This window comes from Myotis myotis, unplaced genomic scaffold, assembly GCF_014108235.1.
Source record: "Myotis myotis isolate mMyoMyo1 unplaced genomic scaffold, mMyoMyo1.p scaffold_m19_p_15, whole genome shotgun sequence".
NCBI classification, from domain to species: Eukaryota; Metazoa; Chordata; class Mammalia; order Chiroptera; family Vespertilionidae; genus Myotis; species Myotis myotis.
In genome coordinates, this window is record NW_023416319.1 from 46307172 (window position 1) to 46317224 (window position 10053).

Here is a 10053-nt window from a genome sequence, read left to right on the forward strand (position 1 = left end):
CAAAAGAGTATAAATAGATGGATAATCAAGTCACATGGAAAAGCGCTCAGCATCATTCCTGGTCTTGGAAATGTAAATTAACACCTCAGCGAGGTACCTGCCCCACCGCCAGAATCGCTCATACTGCACGACTGACAACACCCAACGCGGGTGATGACCTGGAGCAAACTGAACCTTCCGATGCTGGCAAGTGTGTCAAATGAGATAAATGCTTTGGGGAAAGGATTGGCAGTTTCTTAAAAAAACTAAACATATATCTTCCCTGTCACCAGTAATTCTACCCCTATATATTTACCAGGGAGACATGAAAACATTTATCCACACAAAGACTTATACACAGATATTCATAGAGCTTTCCTTAAAATAGCCACAATGTGGAAACAGCCCAGAAGTTCATCAGCAGGTAAACGGATAAACAAAGTGTGGTACATCCATACAGAGGGAATACTACTCAGCAATAAAAAAGAATGAATTACTGACAATGAACATGGGCGAATCTCAAAAAAGAATGCTGAGGGAAGAAACCTTACAGGAACGAGGACCTTCTCTATGATTCCATGTGTATGACATTCTAGAGCAAACAGAACTGGTCTATAGTGGGGAAAACAGTCATAATCATGTTTGCTTCGGGGGAGGGGTGCGATGTGCAGGATTGCCTGGAATGTGGCGTGAGAAAACTTTCTGGAGTGATGGCCATGTTGTATAACTCGATAGGGGTTTGGATTACACAGGTGTATACATACATCAACATTTATTCTCTCTCTCTCTCCCTCTCTTTCTCTCTCCTCCCTTTCAGTCTCTGAAAACCAATGAAAAAATATCCTTGGTGAGGATTAACAAAAACAAACAAACAAAAAAGTAATGAAGGGTCCAGTTAATGTTTTTTACGTTGAACTGTATGCAAACTTTCCATCAAAGCTATAAGGTAAGGGAGGGTTATAAATAAACGCTAAATTTAATTGATGCTATGTGTGCTGAAGTATTGGGGGTAAAGTGTACCAAGATCTGCAATTTACCTTAAAATGCATTTAAAATTAAGATGAATCAATAACTGAATGAATGAAAAGATAGATGGATAGATATGGCATAAAGCAAGTATAATAAAACCTAAGTGGGGGTGGGAAGGTGGTCCATTGTAGAATCCTTTCAACTTTTCTGAATGTTGGAAATTTTCCACAATACAGTGTTGGGTGTGGAATGAGGGGAAGAGTGACGAGATAAAGGGGGATGGGTGGGCTATGGGATCAGATAGCTAAAAAAAAAAAAAAAAGACAAAAGGAACAGGAATGGACCTTACCTGGTCAGGGGCTTTGTGTCCCGTCTGAGTGCCCTACCCATTGACTAGATCTGATGGTTACATTTTGACTATCCAGAAGACAAACCTGCCAGGTAGCACCAGGAACACATTCTTCGTTGAAAAGATGTGCAGGGAATATTATAATTGGTTTCCAGGAGACTTGTACAAAACACCTTCAACTCCTTTTAGCCCAGCGGTTCTCAACCTGTGGGTCCAGACCCCTTTGGGGGTCGAACGACCCTTTCACAGGGGTCGCCTAAGACCGTGGGAAAACACATATATAGTTACATATTGTTTTTGTGATTAATCACTATGCTTTAATTATGTTCAATTTGTAACAATGAAAATACATCCTGCATATCGGATATTTACATTACGATTCATCACCGTAGCAAAATTACAGTTATGAAGTAGCAACAAAAATAATTTTATGGTTGGGGGTCACCACAACATGAGGAACTGTCTTAAAGGGTCGCAGCATTAGGAAGGTTGAGAACCACTGTTTTAGCCGAAGAGATGGGACAAAGGCATTTTGTCTTGAGATATTTCCCTGCTGCCTTGGTGGCTTCTCTCTGAGTCTCAGTATGTGGGCAGGAAAGCTGGAGAGAAGCGCCCCCCTTCTGGGGCAAGGAGAGCTCCTCTGTTTGTGTTCGGTTCGAAGGCACAGGGGTAACAACCTGCTTTTGCAGAATGTGGTCAGACAGCCTCATGCAGGCACAGCTCAGCTCATTTGCTGACAGTTGATTGCATTGTCAGCGCCGTGGCTGAGGGTAATTGTGTCATGATGACTCCCTTGTACACCCTGCATCAGAAGGCAAAACTCCAGGAGTAGTTAGAGCAGTGGGGAGGAGTCCATTTGGACTGCACAGGAAAGCAGCTGAATGCCTGTGGCCCATCGACTTCAGTGGGGGCGTATGGAGGCACAGATGGGAGAACCTGCTTAAAGTCACTGGGGACACAGTTATGGTAATGAAACTCCACAAGGTAATGGCTACAAGGTAACATGGTTAGAAGGAATGGTGGATTGATGAGGACTTGGCAACCGAGGTGGAACAGGATTTAAGGAGGCAGTAGGTGTATTGAAACTACCGGTACTGATATAGGAGTTAAGTGCCCAGCTGCTAAATTTAGCTTTGCCTGGGTTCAAGTCCCAGCTGGCCACTAACTTGCTCTGTGGAAAGGGGTAAATTACTCAAACTCCCTAGGCCTGTTTTACCCTCCCTGAAAAATGATTGGAATAACTGTAGCCACATATGGTTGTTGTAAGGCTTGTGAGCAAGGTAAAAAGATGCGAATAATGCAGGGTGCGTGCTGGCGTCATGCAAATGTTTATTGTGACTCCAAACCAACTTCCCCTCCTCTGGGCCTTAGTTACAGTAATACAGAGTTAGGCTCCCAATACTACTCTCTGTTGCTTGGCTACTGTCAGTCTCCATTCTTGTTGGAGTTTCCTGTTCTGGGCAAGGGCCTTCGCTTATCACAATGAGCCGTGGAAGTGCAAGACACGAGTGAGCAAGTCTGTTTCAGGCTGAGCGAGTACTCCCTGAGGATTCTCTCAGGGAATTGAGGCCTAGGGTCCTTATACTTCTGGGTGGTTACCTAACACTTCTAGGCCTTACCTTCCTCTTCTTAGAGTAGTAACTGCACGTGTGTGTGCGCACACACTCCTACGCATGCATAAATGCATGTGTGTGTTTGTGCATGTACACAAGCACACAACATGATGAAATTCATCAGAATATTTATGCCTTCTTTTTGGAACCACGGTTTCCAAAATTTGTACTTTTAATCTCCCCACTCACCCAGCAATAAATGTCTGTGCTTGAAGCAGAAACTCTAGACAGGAAGTAGGAAGCATATGGGAACCCAATAAGAATGAAAAAAGAGATGAAAAATCGACAAAGGCAGACATCTCGGGACCTGGATGGAAGCTAGAGCGAGGACAACCCAATGCCTGAAGCTGGACTCATAGGAGGCAAATGTGGAGAGAAACGTGTGAAGAGAGAGATAGTGGGAGCCATCAGAGCACTTGGGGATCTTCTCCCTGAGGCACCCATTCCTAAGCTCTGGCTGCCCTTTCTCAGACTTCAAATGCTTTCTCAGCCCTACCCTGCAAGCCGCTGGGGCTCAGTAAGTAGATGTTGAATGGATGAATGAATCAAAGGGGCTGATTTAACTGGGAACACACTTCAATGTTGACCGTAGAAAAAGGACATGTGTTTACATACTCGCCCACAGTAGAGAAAGCAATTCAGTTACTAACACTAACAGACAATAAACTCAGGCTAAAACACGGCAATTTTATGAGACACTTGGCTGCAGCAACGTGGCCTTTTCTTTAGTTGCTTTCCCCTTTCCCTTTCTACCCCCTGTTGGCTATTTGTAAGCACCACAGCATGGAATCCGGGCTTTTTCTTTTTCCCTGAATTCTCCTGGTCACTGTGTGGGCTATGGGAAGCCTAGGTTGGCTGATGAGTCATTTGTTTTTCTTTCCCTTTCCCATACAGTTGAATAACTCCCAGGGTCTGAAGGCTGAAGGATTTGGCATGTGCAAACGCTGCATGCACAATGACTGGGAACCTTACTTGTCTGGAAAGGGGAAATAGAGTTGGGAGGGGTTTAAAGCACTGAAAAGGCCAGAATTTGTCCTGGCTCCCTGGTGGCCCAGTAGGTCAGAGAATAAATGTAACCTTGACATTTCTGGGTCCCTGAAAACAGGGCAGAGGTATTCAGACCAGAGGATTAGTCAGTCTGTTCGTTAACACGTGAAAATGCCTTCACAATTTTCCCTGCAGGAGGCGGGAGAAGGGATAGCGAAGAGGGATTAGTTGAGAGGAAAAAGAGCATGCTGAAAGAAAGATGATGATTTTTGGAAGCAAAGAGAGAGGACAGAGTCAGATGCACGTTGGAATCTGTCTTTTGGATGACAGAGGGTAGGATGGGGGTTTGATCTATATTTAGTCCCCAAAGCTCAGAGCTGCAAGGCAACCTTTGTTATTGCCAGAGAGACTCATGTTGGACACCAAACAAGGGCAAGTGAGGACAAGGACAGGACGGTGGGAGAGAAGAAATACAGAGGAGGGATGAGGGCACGCAGGCGAGGGCTGCTTGGGGGAAGGGCGCTCTCTCTGTCCCTCTTTTGTGAACATAAAGACAAGTCCATCACCCCGTGGCAGGCTGCAGTGATGAGAAAGATACATAATATGATGGAGCTTGGTAGCAGGCATGTGTGATTGAACAGACCAATGAAGAGATAACATTTGAAAGCTTTACTGCTCGGAAAGCTGTTAGCAAGCTGGTGTCCCCTTCATCATGTTTAATTTTACTTTTACTACCCTTCATTTGCTTTGACGGGTTGATGTTGCCATGGTGCAGTTGGAATTCTCATAAAAGTGCTGTTACCCTTTCAAGATGGCCATTTTTTTCTAGGGTTTATACCACATTTTATAGTTATGTCAGAAGGTTTACTTGGTTTATGAATTCTCCAAGCTCTAAGATTGCTCTCAGAAAACTCCGGGTCGCCTTCGGTTCTTGCCGTTTAATTTGTGCTCTTTTAACAACAGTCACATCTTGGGATGATGTCCCGACTTAATTAGAAATGCATCTTAGGTTCATGCAAGTAAACAAAGGGCACACAGAGAAACCAAACCCCCTTTTCTTGGGTTATAAGCCCCTAAATATATGTAACTGTCTATATGCTACTGAATACTGCACTTGGTGCATAAAATTGTCATAAATAACATAACTATGACCGACTCTGAAATCTAATGATTAATATGCAACCATATAATTTGATGACTCCTTTACTAGTATCTCCTTCCTAACAATCTAAGGCTGGCAAACTGTATAAGAGGAAAACACTCTTCATTAGATCCTACTGAGGAGCCCCGGCTGCAGACTAGGAGTAAGCCTTTGAGTAGGTCTTCAACTTCATCAATCTTAGTCTATTCACCTATTGAAGGTGATGTCATTAACCACCATATCTATGTCTAAGAAATTTAAGAAAGCAGAGAAATTCAAGGCACTGTGCACCACCGCATGTGAGAGGCAACCCAAACTGAGGTGGCCAAAAGCAGCATGTAATTGCAAGACAGTGTACAAAGATGTGCTGTAAAACATAATTGAAATAAATCAGAATGTGTTTTTGTGTAAAGATGTGAGGCGAGACATCAGAAGTGTATTTCAAAATCTACCTTTCAGGTTGATCTGAGTCAATAAAAACTTAGTTCATTCCTCCACACTGCCTTGAAAGATTTGAAATGTGGGTGCGGTTCTGGGAAGTGGCTGGCTACCCACCTGTGTTAGTTTGCTTTGGTTACTCTGACCAGTTGCCACAAACTCAGTGGCTTAAACAATACAAATTGATTACCAGCATTCTGGAGGTCAGAGATTGGAAATAGGTCTCACTGGGCTAAAACCACAATGTCAGCAGGACAGTAGTCCTCTGAGACTCTGAGGAGAAATGTCTCCTCACCTTTTCCAACTTCTACAGGCTGCCTTCATTCCTTGGTTCATGGCCCCTTCCCTCCATCTCCAAAGCTAGCAACATCACATCTATTTTTCCAGCCACATCTCCGTTTCTCTTCTGCTCCCCTCTTTCACTTTTAGGGACCCTTATGATTCCACTGGACCCACCCAGGTACTCTAGATAATCTCCATATTTTAAGACCAGCTGATTAGCAACGTCAATCCCATCTGCAGACTTCATTGCTCTTTGCCATGTAAAATGACCTACCTATTTGCAGGTTCCATGGATTAGGATGTGGACATGTTTAAGGGGCTTTTCTTCCACCTACCCCACCATACCTTAGAGGAGGCAAGCATGTCAGAGGACCCCAAGGAGCAGTATGGAGAAGACTCTCACAGTAAATTGGAGTTGGACTGACCAGAGGTCCACTTTCTAATGCAGAGATTGTATAACACTTTAACACTGAATAAGAAACCGAATTTCTCTTACTTTAGTTTCCCCTCTGGTAAAATGGGTGTATAACATTTTCCTAGAGTTGTAAAGGCCTCAGAGTATTTAATGACATATACATAAATTAATTATTTAACTTTTCTCTATTTTACATTTTAATAGCTCTGAATTTTGCTACTAAAAAGGACACTGCATTACAGATGCCTATATAGTGATAATTTCTAAACTCCAGTCATACTGGTCCAATGGTGTGAACATCTGTAAGGATCTTGATATTTTCCAAAAAGGCAGCATAGATGCAAGTGTATATCCTGGAGGGAGCACAAGATGGCATAAATGGACCTGCTTGTGCTTAGTTTTTCTCGGTTCCCAGGGCCTGTTGTGATATGTTCAATGACACACTAATGCAAAGGATTTACTTTTTATGGTACTCAACCAAAGAAACTTCAGAAAGGACAAAAACAAAACACAAAACCCTGTTGGAGTTATATAGAAAAATGGTCTAAAATGTCAAAGTACAGTGTGGGTTACAAAGTCCCCCATGATATTCATCATATGGTCATTTTTATGTTACACAGCTTCCCCTATTCAACTGATGTTAAAGTCTAACCTCTATACGAAATACTAGAGGCCCAGTGCATGAAATTTGTGCACAGGTGCGGTCTCTAGGCCTGGCTGGCAATCAAAGTATGAGTGTCTGGCATGAAAGGGCAGGTCCCAGCTGACCTCTGGGCCCTGGGCAGCACCTGGGCCCGTAGGCCCCCACAAGCCCCCCTCTGCCTGAGTCATCAGGCCCCTGCCTAGCTCCCTCAGCGCCTGAGAGCCAGATGGCAGCCCTGCCCCCCCCCCCCCCCCCCCCGCTGATGCTACTGGTCGCCATCTGTGAAGCGATCAATGAAATGATCAGCCCTGCTTGCACCCGCCTTAGCCTGGTGCCACCCACTCACCTGCTCCACCATTCCACCATGACCCTGCTCTCTTTGGGGCCCATTAGGGCTGGCAGCGCCTCCACTGCCACCCACTGCCAGCGCCGAATCACTGATGCCCACCGTGTTCCGCACTGCCCCCTGGTAGTTAGCACACATAGTGAGCAGTCGAACTCCCGGTGAAGGGGACATATTGCATATTAGGTTTTCATTATATAGAACTAGAGGTCCGGCACATAAAATTCACGTGTGGGTATGGCCCCTAGGCCCGGCCTGTGATGAGGGCCATCTTCCCCAGGTGCCTGCAGCCAGCCCCGCCCACTGCTTCCCTGTTTGCCATCAGACCATCAGAGCCTGCCACCCTCTGTGTGTGGGGCAACTGACAGGGTGGAGGCCTTGGCCTGGTGTCACCTGTATCCCCCGCCACCCACCCCCGGTTCCCCATTCACCATTGGGTGATCAGAGCCTGACAGCCGAGGGGAGGGACCAAATGCGCCTCATAGTGACTGGTTGAGCTGTCATTCTGGTCGTTCCACCATTAGGGCCAATTTGCATATTACCCTTTTATTATATAGGATGGTTCACTTGTACCAATACACATTTGTTCCAGCAATGTACATTTAATGCATTTATTAAACCAGTATTTATTGATTAATTTTTGAATAAGTCAACTATGTGCCATGCCCTGTTCTAGGAACTTGTGATATGTCACTGAAGGAATATTTTCTGCCCTCATGGGGCTTACATTCCAATCTATAATAATAAAAGCATAATATGCTAATTAGACCAGACATCCTTCCAAACGACCTTCCAGATGACCTTCCAGAAGAAGCTGGGGCTGCGAGGGCCGAGGTAGCTGCTGCGGCTGGCAAAGACCGAGGCAGAGGCGACAGCTGTGGTGGGCGGGGGCCAAGGCAGAGGATGAAGCTGCCACCGCCGTGGGGGCCGAACCCCTTGTACAAATTCATGCATCGGGCCTCTAGTAGAATATATGTAGCCACTATTCAGTACTACTGGTTGGTGAAGGCATTTTTAGAACAAAACTAATTTCACTAACCTTGATATTTTCTGTGGCCTAAGTTGACCCATAAATACAGCCGGAGAACCTATGTGAATAACATATTCTTAAATTACCTCCTACCAATGTCCATTGTCCCAGCCATCCCTCTAGCTGGAAGTGGCGATGTAAATTGTTTTAATATATTCAACATCACCTCTTTTAGGGAAATACCCCTCCCCCCACACATGTGGTTCTATGGTACTGGCAATGATAAGACTCTTTTTCCTTGACTACAGGGCTAGGATGATAATTCAATTGAAACTAATCAGAATCCCTCTCCTAGAGACCAGTGTGATTAAATACTAGTTTAATCATAGAAAATATACAGAAATGTAAGATGCTTGGTGCCATGCTGCAGTATGGAGGGACCCACTGCTGTCCCAGTGTGACGGACCCACTGCTGCAGGCCCTGGGAGGGCCTTGGTTCCTTTTCTTCAAGTGGCCTAGTTATTTTCCTCTTCCCTATAGTCTGTGAGCCCCATTATTCTTCTAAGTGTCTTCTTCCTCAGACCATTATTTTGAGCTTGAGCTTAGAACAGAGAACTCCAACAGATGGAAACTAAATTCAACCAGCTGGCCATATTGATTATAAGAAATCCAGTGAGGTATTGATTAGTATTTCTTTTGATGACCCCGAAATATAACCACATTATGACAAAGAATAGGGAGCTTAGTCCCCATCTAATGAAACTTCTTGTTTCTCATGTAAGGAAATTTAGGCCCAAAGTAGAAGTAAATTATGAGAAAAATAATATAACTGTGTGATTTTAACTATTTACAGGAAAGATTCTGTTTTTAAGTAATAACTATGAAGAACCCTCATGTGTAGTTAGCAGAAGAAGTGAAGGGGCACCTATAACTGGTGATCATATTCTTCCTAGGATGATAATTTTGCTGTAAATATTGGGAAGAAGGCTACTTAATTAAATCCTAGTCTCTAATTACCATATTGGAATTGGTCAAGTCTTGTAACCTCATTGTCCTGTGGTACATGACTTCTAAAATGCCCCCCAGTGACCCCCAGGGCCTAGTATTTACACTCTTGTGAAATTTCCCCGTCAATGTCAACAGACTTGATTTAGTGACTTATCATTAACCAATGGGATGTGATAAGGTGATGCGATGTCAAGTCTATGATTAAAATTACAAAAGTTATGACTTTATCTTGCTAGCAGACTCCCTGACTGGCTGGCCTGGATAAATAAGCTGCCATATTGGGGAGGCCATGTGGCCTACAGCCAACCGTCAGCAAGATCCTGAGGCCCTCAGTCCAACAGTTGTCAAGGCACTAAGGACTGAGGACAACCACTGAATGAATTAGGAAGCAGATCCTATGCCAGTAAAATCTTGATTGCAGTCCAGTCAATGACCCATCTAAGTCATGTCCAGATTCTTGAGCCAAACAACTGTGAGATAATAATTCTGTATTGTTTTCAGCCACTACATTTTTTTGTACTTTGTTGCACAGCAACAATCCTTGATGGAGTGCAATTTTTTGGCCTTCCTGGAAGATTAAGACTTTTTTTTTTTTTTTTTTTTGCCATGGTTGCATAGAAAGTAAGTTGGCTATGGGTTTTGAACACTCTCAGGTTAACAGCCCTATATAAAGTGGCAAGAAGTGTCTTATGTCCTTTGGGTCCAACCAGCTTTAAAGTAAAGGGTTAAAAAATGGATAATTGAGATATGCAACCTTTCTATTGTTCACATGCAGGATTTAGTACCACTTACAAACAATTCTGGAAAAAAGAAAGGTAAGAATCAAGTAGCACTAGTAAGAAAGAGGTTTGTTGAGGTATAGTTGGTCTCACTGGTGTCCTAATTGCACATTTTTATTTAGCTTTAGCCAACTGGC